The 15,414-nt window shown below is 42.0% G+C and overlaps 2 long non-coding RNA genes across 2 annotated transcripts; one reads left to right on the top strand and one right to left on the bottom strand.

Moving 5' to 3' along the window:
- Positions 1 to 4,971: 4,971 nt before the first annotated feature.
- LOC146830907 (uncharacterized) lies at positions 4,972 to 5,430 on the bottom strand. The gene is made up of 3 exons (XR_014961207.1): positions 5,347 to 5,430; positions 5,170 to 5,243; positions 4,972 to 5,087 (listed from the first exon to the last, which is right to left on the bottom strand). It is a non-coding gene; the product is annotated as an uncharacterized LOC146830907 (long non-coding RNA).
- Positions 5,431 to 12,744: 7,314 nt separating this feature from the next.
- LOC146830906 (uncharacterized) lies at positions 12,745 to 13,440 on the top strand. Its single transcript, XR_014961206.1, has 3 exons — positions 12,745 to 12,828; positions 12,932 to 13,005; positions 13,088 to 13,440. It is a non-coding gene; the product is annotated as an uncharacterized LOC146830906 (long non-coding RNA).
- The last annotated feature ends 1,974 nt before the right edge of the window (positions 13,441 to 15,414 follow it).

Below are 15,414 nucleotides of genomic sequence, written 5' to 3'. Positions count from 1 at the left end.
CCTAAAGTATCATTTATTAATGGAGTGGGAGGGAAGGTTCAAAATTACTATGGTAGGGTGGGAGGATATGATGGTCCTATGACCCTAACTGAACACCTCGGGTATTAGCCCACAAACACTAAATGTGATTATGGGAAAGGTTTCCACCAGCTGGGAGCAAATCCCGTTCTGGATAGCACAAAAAACAGCACAGCTTAAAGCAGTCTTTCCCCATATGGGCTCAAAGGAAAAACACAGTACACTGACAATTTGCTTGCCAATGGAGATGGCTACCCAGTTAGAAGATTGCGCCACTTGGGGTACAGTCTTCACTGCCGTATATATCAGAATGCATGGTACCCCTTTGATAGCAGTCATACCAGATGTACTGAAACAGATTCAGAATTAGTACGGGGTAGAGCCTGCCTAAGATCTGGGAATAAAACTGATGGGCAATTTTGCCCAAGCTTCTGCAATTATGTTAAGTACCATAAAAGTGAAGGCAGCAGCAGTGGCTATACGCCAATGCCTGAGGGAATTCACTCCCACACAACAGGAGCATGAATTGCCTAATATTATCAAAAGCGCATATGCATCTCTAGGCAGAAATAATCTGGGAGCCAAACCTGGGAAACCAATAGTTAAGAGGAGCTCTGAAAGATATAAATCCAAGCAAGCACCCGATTATAATAAACAAATAAACAAATTAATAAATAAAACAAAACCTAGTCATGGGGTTGGTCTCCTCAACAGGAGCACACCGAACGAAAATATAATCTGAGAAACCGTGACAATATTTGAAAACCTGATCGGTATCAGACAACTGATACACGTCCATCTCGTTACTTTCAGGAGAAATCTGAAAAGCATTCAGAGAGAGACGGATGGTTACAGTACAGATCGGAAGAGTGAGTCAAGCCAAAAAGGGAGACACATTGCACTCCGTATTGCATCAAAAGACTTCAAAACCTCAATTTAAAAAGAAAAAAGGTAGCTGGGATTAAAATCAGAAATGCCCAGGCTGTTGATTAGGAAGCATTGTCCTATGTAGACGACATTTATCTAACAGACGATAAATTTATAGAACACTTGGACAGAGTGAACCCCATAATCATTAGTTTCACCCAACTGGGTTACAAATTCTATTTTAAAAAAATCTATAATTGCCCACCTCAGTGTCCTATTTCTAGGGTACGAGTTGTCAAGTGAAGGCAAAAGCCAGGCAACATATTTTTGGGAAAAATGTGCACTACCCCAACCTCCAACAACTCTGGAAAGACTACAATCCATTTTAGGATTTTTTAATTTTGGCAGGACATACATTTTGGATTACGCAGAAAGGATAAAAGCTTTCTATGACTTAATTAGATCTTATTGTTCAGTGCAACATTGTACACAGGAACATACTGATATTTTACGTTCTGTACAAGCTGACATGCTAGTTTCAAGGCATTTATATACACGTCTTAACACAACTAACCTGGTGATCCGCGTGGTTGGTGGACCAACCGAGTACACCTACATTACTTTTAATGAAGGCGATACAGTACCTATTGCATACAAGTCAAATTTTTACACGAATGCTGAAATGCGTTTCACACCAACAGAAAAAATACTCACAGCAGTACAGATTGCTGTAGTGAGAGAGAGATCACTAGCACAGGGGAAACGCATAATTAATGTAAACCCAGTACCGACCTTGGAGGTCATTACAAAGGCTAGCATTCCAAATGCTGAAGCACTGCATCCATGATGGATTCAATGGGCTAACTCTCTCACTGTAACAGATGTAGAATATAGATTTGATCCTACATTACAAACACAAGCATTCCTGCAGTATGAACAAAAATATCCTTTACCAAATTAAATAATGGCTCTAGATCAATAGGAATGAATCTTTTATACCAATGGATCTGCCCAGCCGTTAAAAGGAATGAAACAGCAATATTCCACGGCATGCGTAACTGTACAAGGGCACATGCAGGACAGAAAGTTTCTTCCTGGAAAAGCACACACCCACAGACTCTAGGAGACTTTAAGTCGCAGCTGGTGGAACTAAGAGCCCTGAGAGTGGCACTACATAATACAGATCACGAATTCCCCATACTCATAGTGTGTGATTCATTTTACTGTCTTCAGTCCTATAATGAATATTTACATTATTGAGGCCAGAATGGATTTAGGGATTCCAAAGGTTGCAGAGGAAAGCACAAGATGCTCTGGGAACAAGTGGCAAAGCTGAAAAAAGGCCTGCCACGGGCTCATGTTATTCATACATTGAGTCATCAATGTGTTGGCAGTCGAATTGAAGGGAATTCAGTGGTGAATGAAGCTGCCAAGGCAACAGTGCGTACTGCTGCTGTTGCTGCAATAACATGCTCTAGCACAAGTATAGACTGAGCAACTATGCTATAGCTGTCAATGCAATGCACAACAGCTTAGCCCTGCCAAAAGGCTTTCCACTCAATTTCTCCTACAAATTAGATGTGCAAAACATTCTGTATGCTCAAATTCCAGGAGTGGGGGATAGAGTAATACCAAACGCTAATTGCAGAATAGGATTAATACTAGCTGCACATGGGGGTCTGAGTTCAGCACATGCAGGGATCACTGCTGCAGGTTCACTACGAAAGCAGCTCTATTGGTGGCCAGGTCTAACTAAACAGAACAAGGACTTTGTCCTCAAATGTGACATCTGCCAGCAGATGAAGGGCTCCACCTTAGCATGTCCACCACAAACAACTTTATTGATCTCAAACAAACCCCACGCATTTGTCTATTTGGATTACTGTGGCCCCTTATACTCTGACTGGGCTTGCAAGTACATCTAGGTGACAGTGGATTCATGCTCTAAATTCCTGTGGGTTTGGCCTCAGCACTCGGCTGATGCTCAAACTCTTTTACAAGTCTTTATCAGAACATAAGCAATTGGCACACCACATTCTGACCAGGGCCCGGTGTTTAGCTTTCTGGCCTTACAAAGAAGCCATGTGAAGTGTGGGTGTGGCCTTGTGGTACTCCTCCCCCTATCATTCTGAGGGAAATTTGGTGGTCGAGAGGAAAAACTGTGACTTAAAGCAGTCCTTAACAGCAAGGGTATTAGACTTGGGTGGCAGTTGGGTAAATAACCTATATGGGGTCCAGAGGGCACTTAACAACATATCAATAATATACACCTTATGAGCTCCTGTTCAGGGTAAGAATGTGGGGTACCTGACCCCAATAGAGTCAGCACAGTGGCAGCTGAAACACCATTTGACCTCAATTAGTTGGGATGTTTTACAGGACCTGAAAGAATCTGCAGCTTCAAGATACAATGTCCAATAAAATGCACAACCACTGGGGAAGTGAGAACTGTAACCTGCCTGGGTCCCGGAGATTGGGGGCCTGGCCAGAGAGAAAATAGTGGAAAAGAAAGAATTTGGGCCACCTTACAGAGTGCCTGTACCTGTCCTAGCTGTCGAAGGAACCAGAACTGTCCTTCTTCCGCCTCTTGCTGGCCGTCAAGACAAAAGGTTTATCTCAATTAATCTAATCAGACCACACCATGTGGCAGATTCTCAACAGTAGGCCATGTGGGCTCCTGGGTAGCCGCACTCCTGTCGGTATCATGCAGGAAGTTCAGGTGTAACCTTTAATAACAACTGAATACTCCAATTTCCTAAGAGAACCTGTCAACGAAAATAAGATGATGATTCTCCCTATTGAAAGAACTACTACTGTACAGTCAACAAGTACGGTAATTTCAATTAAAAAAATTGACAACGTCTATGTCAACATGTCACAGATCAAGTTATCTCCCAGTTCTAGTAACCCTGCTGAGTTGCCAAGAATAGACCAGATGGATTCTGGCTACTTCATGCATTATGACGATTTCTCATCAGATCCAAGTGAAGCTGAGCTGCAGACACCGCCTCTTCCTTTCAAGCTCCGAGTTTATGCTGTATATCTTTGGCTGAAAAAGACTGAATACATCTCCCTGGAAGTTTGGATTAGTTTGGTAACAGTCATTTTTCTACGTCTGAATGGACACTTTCTCCCAGAACGCTCTGCAGTCCAACACGTGAACTTGGTTCTTAAACCACATGCATCATCATACCTTGAACTAAGAGACTTGTTCCTGGTCACCATTACAGCGGTTCCATTTCCTGATGGAATTGTATGGGACAGGGTATTGTATGAGGTGTATGGTCCTACTGAACTTTTGAAAATTCCATATTTGTTCAAAATTTCTTTATATTATATCATCACCTCTAGTACTTTCTCCGATGATTGGACATTGAACCTGTGCATAATTTGCTTACAGATTTAGAGCAATTAGCTGCATTTTCTGATGATGAATTGCATGATGGTACATCTAACTTTGGTGACATGTCCTGTTATCAACATTATGGTCACCATTGTTTACATAAAGCTAGTATCCCACATGCTGTTTATAATTACATCCAATGGGAACACTGCCCAACACCCCTGAAAGGTAGTTTGAATACGTTTGTACAAAAGTTTGCATATTGTTCCAGTTTTGACACTTCAGACTCAGCCTGTTATTACTATACGTTACAAAAAACAGCGGTCCTAGACCTATACTTAGAATGAATTAATCAAAATACTTTGTTTTTTATGATTCAGTTAACCATATCATTAAATGAGGTAAACAACATAAAAAAGCAGAAAACGACCTTGAAAAGAATTCACCATATATTTATTCAATAATATTTTGGATAAAAGCCATATATATTATTTTAATCACATGAATCAATCAAAGGAGGTTGCACCAGAGGAAGGTGTGCAGTGAAAAAGAGAGGGTGCTCAAGTGTAAGGAGATAAAGAAGAAGAATACTTCAACACATTATCAGGAATTTAATATGTCAAGGCAGGGAAGAGCGGTTACAAGTCACCGTCTTAGCTAGTCTGTCCCAATGGCATTCATATAAACTTGACTTTTGTTTCATCACAGAAATCAATTCCGAAGTAGCACATTAAGAAGGGTATTTCGGGTACAGACTAAATACAAAAGGGGCGTCGACGTTTCGATCCGACTTTCGACCATAAGGGAAATTAGACAGCCTCGGTCTTGCGGATCTTCATCAGGACTTGGCCTGGGCAACCTAAAAGGCAATTGGCGCCGATTAGTAGGTCGTTGCATTAAAAAGGGGGTTAAAATCAATGAAAAAGTATACAGGGGCTCACCTATCAATTATGGGTGAGTAGCGAAATCCACGGTTCATACATGGAGTCCAATAGAATGAGTTCTATAATCCAAACTTGAAAGATAAATGTAATCAATGTAAGATCAGCTAAAGTAATAAACTTCTAACTATTACAAAGGAATACATTGAATTGAATTTAATTGAATAAATTGAATACCTTGACAGTGAATGTCCAAAAGTTAACCACCAGAGGCTTCAAGGGACGATTACAGCCAACTGTGTAAACAGAGAGGGAGCTAAGTTGTAGCCTCTGTGCATGTGAATTGCTGCGATTTACATACGTTACTCAGTGGAAAAACAACAGTAAAGCCCATGGAATCACACTGCCACAGTAAAACAACCGGACCATCAATTATATTAGAAACGGGGTCAGATGGATAATAAAAGCTTAAATTAGAAGACCGTGTATCACATAACGCTCGACACTGGGTGTATACAGTGCTCAGAGGACGCCAATAAGAAACGGTATACTTAGGCCAAAGACGAGGGAAGTATATCGGTTACATGTCATGCAAGGAGCCGGCATATTCAAGCTAAGCGCATTTGACACGAAGGTCCTACGCGTCACGGCCGCGTCTAGAACAAAACATCGTAGTGATCCAAGGGTCGGAGAGTTACTTACTGTTCCAATTCAAGAATAAGCGGACAACTGGGGTTCCTTAGATTATTTAGTTTGAGCGCGCCTAGCCAGTACGCGGTCGTCACCATGGAATCAGGCACAAATGAAGCGGGAGGTGGACGGTGTTCACGTAAGTTATAACGTTACCGGCAACGTCAGGCAGTACGTGACCGGTGTGAGGATGGGAAGGGAGGAAAGACTCCCGAAATATTAGCGAGTGACAGAGCAAGGTCAAAATATTTACAATTACTTACAAACTTAATAATAGCGATATTACAACAGAACATACCGTGTTATAATTACATAAAAAACATGAGCATAGAATTATACACGTATTAGATAGACATCATAATAAGGATGATGCGACAAAACACACAGTCTTGCAATTACATGAAAGCCATGAACCTGGAATATTTTTCAACAGACAATGAATGAGCCGGTGGTTGACACTAGAGCCCTAATGTCTGAACCAGCCAGATGTAGTACAAGAATGATACAATACAATTAGTAATTTGTGAGTACTGAGACCTGTCTGCTGATCTCTTCAAATTCGTTAAGGCCTCAGGTTACTGTGTTTAGAGAGTGTATCCATTTGCACTCGCGTTTATTGAGGGTTATGCTGAAATCTCCCCCTCTGGGGTTGGGGCTTACCTTTTCTATGACCCACCATTGAAGACTATTGGCCGCATGGTCGAGTAGCATAAAATGCTCCACTAAGGGGGCACCCTGTACTCTACATCGAATACGACTACAGTGTTGTAGTATACGGCACTTGACTTTCTGTATGGTTTGCCCAACATAGATGAAACCGCAAGGGCATTGGATTGCATAAATCACGCCGCTCGTATTACAATTACTGTGTTCCTTTAAGCTGTACGTGCACCCATTGTATGTAAAGTCAGTCATTTCTTTAGACATAGAGCAGGCCTTGCAAGTACCACACTTATGGTGACCATTAATAGGTGGGAGACCCCATAGAGTTGTCTGTGCATGGATCCTAGGAGTGTCTAACATAGATTTAACCACATTGTCCCTAATATTTTTGGCTTTTTTGAAAGCATGTAGGGGGAGTGGTATATTTCTTAACTCATCGGAAACCAGGTGCCAATGTTTGTTGATTGCCTTCTTAATAGCGTTACTCTTCGTATTAAAGGTAGTAACACAAACAAGGCGCTCGTCGTTATTCTCCATTCTGACCTTTGGGCTCAACAAAAGGTCCCTAGGGTTGTGCCATGCCCGTTTGCGTGCCTTTTTTAGCAATCTAACGGGGTAACCTCGTTCACTTAGTCTAGCGAGAAGACCCGCTGACTCCTCAAGGAAGTCCTCCTTTTTAGAACAGTTTCTCCTAAGCCTAAGGAACTGGCCAAAAGGCAAATTATCCCTCAAGTTACGTGGGTGGTGACTTGTATATCTCAACAAAGTATTTCGTTCACTGTTTTTCCTATACAGACTGGTGTACAGTTTATCAGATTGAGCATTTATGTTAATATCCAAGAAGTGGATAGTTTCCCTGCTGAAGTCAAGGGTAAACTGAATATCCGGGGAGCAGGTGTTAAGCCAATGATGAAAATCTATCAATTGTGCCTCATCCCCTTTCCAAATCATTAGGACGTCGTCTATATAACGACGCCACAGCGTGATGCAATCTCTGTGTGGGTTGTACTCATTAAGAACAAAGCATTGTTCGTATTCATGCATGTATATAATTGCTAGATTCGGAGCGAAGCTAGCGCCCATAGCCACGCCTTTAGTTTGCAGATAGTAGTCCCCCAGAAATGTAAAATAGTTGCGTGTCATGGCAATTCTGAGAAGCTCAATAATGAATTCAGTAGGGACCCTGTGTGGTGTGGTACGGTTGTTCAGTACTGACTCAATACATGTGAGGGCGGTGTCCTGTGGGATATTAGTGTACAATGATGTTATATCCATTGTAACCAAGATGTCAGTCGTGGGGTCATGTTGACGCCCATCAACTAGCTGAATTGTTTGCATTGTGTCTCTTAGGTATGTAGATGTGTTTTCAGCGATGGGTTTTAGGAACACATCAACATATTTGCAAAGGGGCTCCAGAATGGAGCCGCAACCGGAGATTATCGGTCTACCAGGTGGACACTCCATCCGCTTATGTATTTTAGGTAGAGTGTAGATGGTTGGTGTACGGGGATGTTTATTATTTAGGTAATCATACTCAGGTTTTTTGAGAATACCTAATTCCAAAGCCTCTTGTGTGGTACGTCTGATTATGTTAGTGATTTCTTGGGTGGGGTCCCTTCTAAGTTTTTTATAGTTTCCTGCCACAGACTATTGTGCGAGAATCTCTTTCTTGTAATCCTCCACATTTTGCACCACAATTGCACCACCCTTGTCAGCTGGTTTTATGACTATTTTGGTGTTGGTTTTAAGGGAATCCAAACCTTCCCGTTCTGATTTGCTGATGTTGTACTTGACATATTGTCGGTTCGACAATATTTTATCCACATCCCTCAATACCACCTGCTCAAAAGCTATAAGTTTGTGAGATAGTAAATGGGTCGGGGGGTTGAATTTTGAAGGAGGTCTTAATCCACTGCCAGAGAAAATTGGGTTAGATGAGATTTTTTGAAAATAGTGCTTCAATCTAATCTTCCTAAAGAATTGATGAAGTTCTACCTTAAGATTAAAATCATTAGGTAGATTGGTTGGCACAAAAGAGAGAACTTTTTGCAGAACTATTTGTTCATTAGCTTTCAATGTATAGGAAGAGAGGTTAACTACAGGGTTGACAGGTTCATAAGTTACCATCTGTAGTGCTGACGGCGTGTCTGTATCTCTCTGTGGTTCTCCTGTTGGAACTGTACCTGTTTGTTTTGACTCCCTCTGCCTCTGTTCCACCCTTGGCTCCTGTTCCCCCTGGATCTGCCCCAGGGGCGTGCACGGCCTCGCTGTCCCCACCATTGGTCCTCTGCTAAAAAAGGGGTCGTAGGGGCCTGCTGCTCAGTGTATGGGTGGCCTAGAGTTGATGTAGATGTACTGGGACCTGGCCTTTCAGTGTCGCTATCCGAACCACTTCCTAGTGATGATCCAGAGAAGGTGGTGTACCTCCTATAGCCGCCTCTCCCTCTACTCGAGAAAGTGCCCTGATATTCCCTTGTGTAGTAACCTTCCTGTAAGTATGGATACGTGTTTTTCTTTTCATAAAATTTGATGTCCCTAGCTACCTTGTCCAATTTGGTGGCCTGGGTGTAGATGTCAAAGTCACGTATTGTTTTCTCTAGCCTTTCTAGAGCCTCCTTAGCATTAACAAGGGCTCTGTCCTCTAGAAAGGCTAGAGAAAACAATACGTGACTTTGACATCTACACCCAGGCCACCAAATTGGACAAGGTAGCTAGGGACATCAAATTTTATGAAAAGAAAAACACGTATCCATACTTACAGGAAGGTTACTACACGAGGGAATATCAGGGCACTTTCTCGAGTAGAGGGAGAGGCGGCTATAGGAGGTACACCACCTTCTCTGGATCATCACTAGGAAGTGGTTTGGATAGCGACACTGAAAGGCCAGGTCCCAGTACATCTACATCAACTCTAGGCCACCCATACACTGAGCAGCAGGCCCCTACGACCCCTTTTTTAGCAGAGGACCAATGGTGGGGACAGCGAGGCCGTGCACGCCCCTGGGGCAGATCCAGGGGGAACAGGAGCCAAGGGTGGAACAGAGGCAGAGGGAGACAAAACAAACAGGTACAGTTCCAACAGGAGAACCACGGAGAGATACAGACACGCCGTCAGCACTACAGATGGTAACTTATGAACCTGTCAACCCTGTAGTTAACCTCTCTTCCTATACATTGAAACCTAATGAACAAATAGTTCTGCAAAAAGGTCTCTCTTTTGTGCCAACCAATCTACCTAATGATTTTAATCTTAAGGTAGAACTTCATCAATTCTTTAGGAAGATTACATTGAAGCACTATTTTCAAAAAATCCCATCTAACCCAATTTTCTCTGGCAGTGGATTAAGACCTCCTTCAAAATTCAAACCCCCGACCCATTTACTATCTCACAAACTTATAGCTTTTGAGCAGGTGGTATTGAGGGATGTGGATAAAATATTGTCGAACCGACAATATGTCAAGTACAACATCAGCAAATCAGAACGGGAAGGTTTGGATTCCCTTAAAACCAACACCAAAATAGTCATAAAACCAGCTGACAAGGGTGGTGCAATTGTGGTGCAAAATGTGGAGGATTACAAGAAAGAGATTCTCGCACAATTGTCTGTGGCAGGAAACTATAAAAAACTTAGAAGGGACCCCACCCAAGAAATCACTAACATAATCAGACGTACCACACAAGAGGCTTTGGAATTAGGTATTCTCAAAAAACCTGAGTATGATTACCTAAATAATAAACATCCCCGTACACCAACCATCTACACTCTACCTAAAATACATAAGCGGATGGAGTGTCCACCTGGTAGACCGATAATCTCCGGTTGCGGCTCCATTCTGGAGCCCCTTTGCAAATATGTTGATGTGTTCCTAAAACCCATCGCTGAAAACACATCTACATACCTAAGAGACACAATGCAAACAATTCAGCTAGTTGATGGGCGTCAACATGACCCCACGACTGACATCTTGGTTACAATGGATATAACATCATTGTACACTAATATCCCACAGGACACCGCCCTCACATGTATTGAGTCAGTACTGAACAACCGTACCACACCACACAGGGTCCCTACTGAATTCATTATTGAGCTTCTCAGAATTGCCATGACACGCAACTATTTTACATTTCTGGGGGACTACTATCTGCAAACTAAAGGCGTGGCTATGGGTGCTAGCTTCGCTCCGAATCTAGCAATTATATACATGCATGAATACGAACAATGCTTTGTTCTTAATGAGTACAACCCACACAGAGATTGCATCACGCTGTGGCGTCGTTATATAGACGACGTCCTAATGATTTGGAAAGGGGATGAGGCACAATTGATAGATTTTCATCATTGGCTTAACACCTGCTCCCCGGATATTCAGTTTACCCTTGACTTCAGCAGGGAAACTATCCACTTCTTGGATATTAACATAAATGCTCAATCTGATAAACTGTACACCAGTCTGTATAGGAAAAACAGTGAACGAAATACTTTGTTGAGATATACAAGTCACCACCCACGTAACTTGAGGGATAATTTGCCTTTTGGCCAGTTCCTTAGGCTTAGGAGAAACTGTTCTAAAAAGGAGGACTTCCTTGAGGAGTCAGCGGGTCTTCTCGCTAGACTAAGTGAACGAGGTTACCCCGTTAGATTGCTAAAAAAGGCACGCAAACGGGCATGGCACAACCCTAGGGACCTTTTGTTGAGCCCAAAGGTCAGAATGGAGAATAACGACGAGCGTCTTGTTTGTGTTACTACCTTTAATATGAAGAGTAACGCTATTAAGAAGGCAATCAACAAACATTGGCACCTGGTTTCCGATGAGTTAAGAAATATACCACTCCCCCTACATGCTTTCAAAAAAGCCAAAAATATTAGGGACAATGTGGTTAAATCTATGTTAGACACTCCTAGGATCCATGCACAGACAACTCTATGGGGTCTCCCACCTATTAATGGTCACCATAAGTGTGGTACTTGCAAGGCCTGCTCTATGTCTAAAGAAATGACTGACTTTACATACAATGGGTGCACGTACAGCTTAAAGGAACACAGTAATTGTAATACGAGCGGCGTGATTTATGCAATCCAATGCCCTTGCGGTTTCATCTATGTTGGGCAAACCATACAGAAAGTCAAGTGCCGTATACTACAACACTGTAGTCGTATTCGATGTAGAGTACAGGGTGCCCCCTTAGTGGAGCATTTTATGCTACTCGACCATGCGGCCAATAGTCTTCAATGGTGGGTCATAGAAAAGGTAAGCCCCAACCCCAGAGGGGGAGATTTCAGCATAACCCTCAATAAACGCGAGTGCAAATGGATACACTCTCTAAACACAGTAACCCGAGGCCTTAACGAATTTGAAGAGATCAGCAGACAGGTCTCAGTACTCACAAATTACTAATTGTATTGTATCATTCTTGTACTACATCTGGCTGGTTCAGACATTAGGGCTCTAGTGTCAACCACCGGCTCATTCATTGTCTGTTGAAAAATATTCCAGGTTCATGGCTTTCATGTAATTGCAAGACTGTGTGTTTTGTCGCATCATCCTTATTATGATGTCTATCTAATACGTGTATAATTCTATGCTCATGTTTTTTATGTAATTATAACACGGTATGTTCTGTTGTAATATCGCTATTATTAAGTTTGTAAGTAATTGTAAATATTTTGACCTTGCTCTGTCACTCGCTATTATTTCGGGAGTCTTTCCTCCCTTCCCATCCTCACACCGGTCACGTACTGCCTGACGTTGCCGGTAACGTTATAACTTACGTGAACACCGTCCACCTCCCGCTTCATTTGTGCCTGATTCCATGGTGACGACCGCGTACTGGCTAGGCGCGCTCAAACTAAATAATCTAAGGAACCCCAGTTGTCCGCTTATTCTTGAATTGGAACAGTAAGTAACTCTCCGACCCTTGGATCACTACGATGTTTTGTTCTAGACGCGGCAGTGACGCGTAGGACCTTCGTGTCAAATGCGCTTAGCTTGAATATGCCGGCTCCTTGCATGACATGTAACCGATATACTTCCCTCGTCTTTGGCCTAAGTATACCGTTTCTTATTGGCGTCCTCTGAGCACTGTATACACCCAGTGTCGAGCGTTATGTGATACACGGTCTTCTAATTTAAGCTTTTATTATCCATCTGACCCCGTTTCTAATATAATTGATGGTCCGGTTGTTTTACTGTGGTAGTGTGATTCCATGGGCTTTACTGTTGTTTTTCCACTGAGTAACGTATGTAAATCGCAGCAATTCACATGCACAGAGGCTACAACTTAGCTCCCTCTCTGTTTACACAGTTGGCTGTAATCGTCCCTTGAAGCCTCTGGTGGTTAACTTTTGGACATTCACTGTCAAGGTATTCAATTTATTCAATTAAATTCAATTCAATGTATTCCTTTGTAATAGTTAGAAGTTTATTACTTTAGCTGATCTTACATTGATTACATTTATCTTTCAAGTTTGGATTATAGAACTCATTCTATTGGACTCCATGTATGAACCGTGGATTTCGCTACTCACCCATAATTGATAGGTGAGCCCCTGTATACTTTTTCATTGATTTTAACCCCCTTTTTAATGCAACGACCTACTAATCGGCGCCAATTGCCTTTTAGGTTGCCCAGGCCAAGTCCTGATGAAGATCCGCAAGACCGAGGCTGTCTAATTTCCCTTATGGTCGAAAGTCGGATCGAAACGTCGACGCCCCTTTTGTATTTAGTCTGTACCCGAAATACCCTTCTTAATGTGCTACTTCGGAATTGATTTCTGTTATGAAACAAAAGTCAAGTTTATATGAATGCCATTGGGACAGACTAGCTAAGACGGTGACTTGTAACCGCTCTTCCCTGCCTTGACATATTAAATTCCTGATAATGTGTTGAAGTATTCTTCTTCTTTATCTCCTTACACTTGAGCACCCTCTCTTTTTCACTGCACACCTTCCTCTGGTGCAACCTCCTTTGATTGATTCATGTGATTAAAATAATATATATGGCTTTTATCCAAAATATTATTGAATAAATATATGGTGAATTCTTTTCAAGGTCGTTTTCTGCTTTTTTATGTTGTTTACCTCATTTAATGATATGGTTAACTGAATCATAAAAAACAAAGTATTTTGATTAATTCATTCTAAGTATAGGTCTAGGACCGCTGTTTTTTGTAACGTACATTACCCAGGTCCTTGACCAGATTGGGTTACCCCGTTTTCTGTAATGATCATGTTATTACTATAGGCTTGCACCTACACCTGTAAAGAAGAACATGCTCACAGACAACAAGATGATTTACTCTGCTTACTTTATTTCCCAACTGTCTATACACGGTTTTGACTTTTGGAAAGACACAATAGACACAACATCTGTCTGGGGAACAAGAGATTGGCAAGTTCAGGGACATGTGGCCTTATTCAGAGCATGCCTCATACCACATCAAATGATTTTCCTGAATAAAACAGTGCAACAGACATCCTGTCTTGGGTTAGCTAAGATGAAAGATTTTAACACACCTTGCATTCCCACATTTACACATTTTGAACATTGGCAACAATACTCAAAACACAGTGAGGGTAAGCTAGATGCCATGCTCCACAATGGATTATAAAATACATCAGATCTCGATCAGCAGGGTTGGTTGGTATGGCTACTAGACACAAATAAATGTCAATCTAGATTCCTGGGTAACACAGGAGGGTTTAAGATCAACAGAACTGACCTACGCTATGCACGATCAAAACACACAGGGGTGGTGACATCATATAATGTTGGGAAGTTATGCCTAGATTGCCTAACAACCTCAACACTTTTCCAGATGAAACAACACTTGTTTCTTCTTTCTGATGACCTGGATCTTAGGGATTTTATACTAGGTCCCAGAAAACCATGACAAAGGCGCTTCTTGTATGGTATATACAACGAGTTATGGAAGATTTTTCAGCAGGAAGCTATGTAAAAGGGTTCGGCTGTGGGTGACAATGGTATGACCGCATTATCATCCCAAATGTATTCACTGGCCAACATTGTGTCTTCTGCAATCACATAATTTAGCAGGACATGTCTATTTCACAACATGGACAGTTCTTCTGCAATCAACATAATTCAGCAGGACATGTCTATTTTACAACAGGGACAGTCACAATTATGATAAATCATAATACTGAGCTGGATATTACAAACACTACGTTCTGGCCATGTGCCGTGGCGTTACATCAACACTACCAGCCTATTTTCTGAATATGATATGACGTAAAGGCAAAAAACTATGACATGCAGAGATGAAAAATACACCATGCTGCACATTGAAAAATGAGACCAGTTACCTTTTACCGCGGCTGAGACTCCATCCACAGATTGGATTCTCCATGGTTATATCACCCTACCGGGCACGACCTTCCAATTTCAATATTTGTCTCCTAAACCAACAGGTAGGCGGATACGAAGCTCTAGGGGAAGGGTATGTACACAAGTATAGGGAATTACCCTTCAGGTTTAGATGCAGGATAGGGAACACTGAGGTGTTTCTCAGTGGTTCCGACTCGAGGACACTTTGATTGGATCCTCAGTTTGCAAGGACATTTCTCTTCATAGGGCATGTAATGTTTCTTTTGCAAAATTGGCTAGTTATCCGAAGGGTTCCCCAGTTGCCGTGATACGTCCTGGCTTTCAGACTGCTCTTGAATGGGAGCTATTTGATGCTGAATGATCAAGGGTGCTGTGGAATGGAACCGGGCATCGCTTATCTGGTGAGGTTTAATTCCTTAGTTACTTGTTGTACACAGGTACTGTTTCCACCTCCCCGCAAAATTAGGGAGGCAACGCTTTGGCCTTCGATAAATGTTTCCAACATACTCTTTGATTCCCTTAGAAGACTGAAAGCCATGCTTTTTCAACAGGATGTGGCCTTAACTTTTGTCAGATGAACGTTTGATCTCCAGGTTGCAACG

Source organism: Triturus cristatus, chromosome 5_1 (assembly GCF_964204655.1).
Source record: "Triturus cristatus chromosome 5_1, aTriCri1.1, whole genome shotgun sequence".
NCBI classification, from domain to species: domain Eukaryota; kingdom Metazoa; phylum Chordata; class Amphibia; order Caudata; family Salamandridae; genus Triturus; species Triturus cristatus.
The sequence above is the reverse complement of the archived record's forward strand: the minus strand, read 5'-3'. Positions and strand labels throughout refer to the sequence as shown.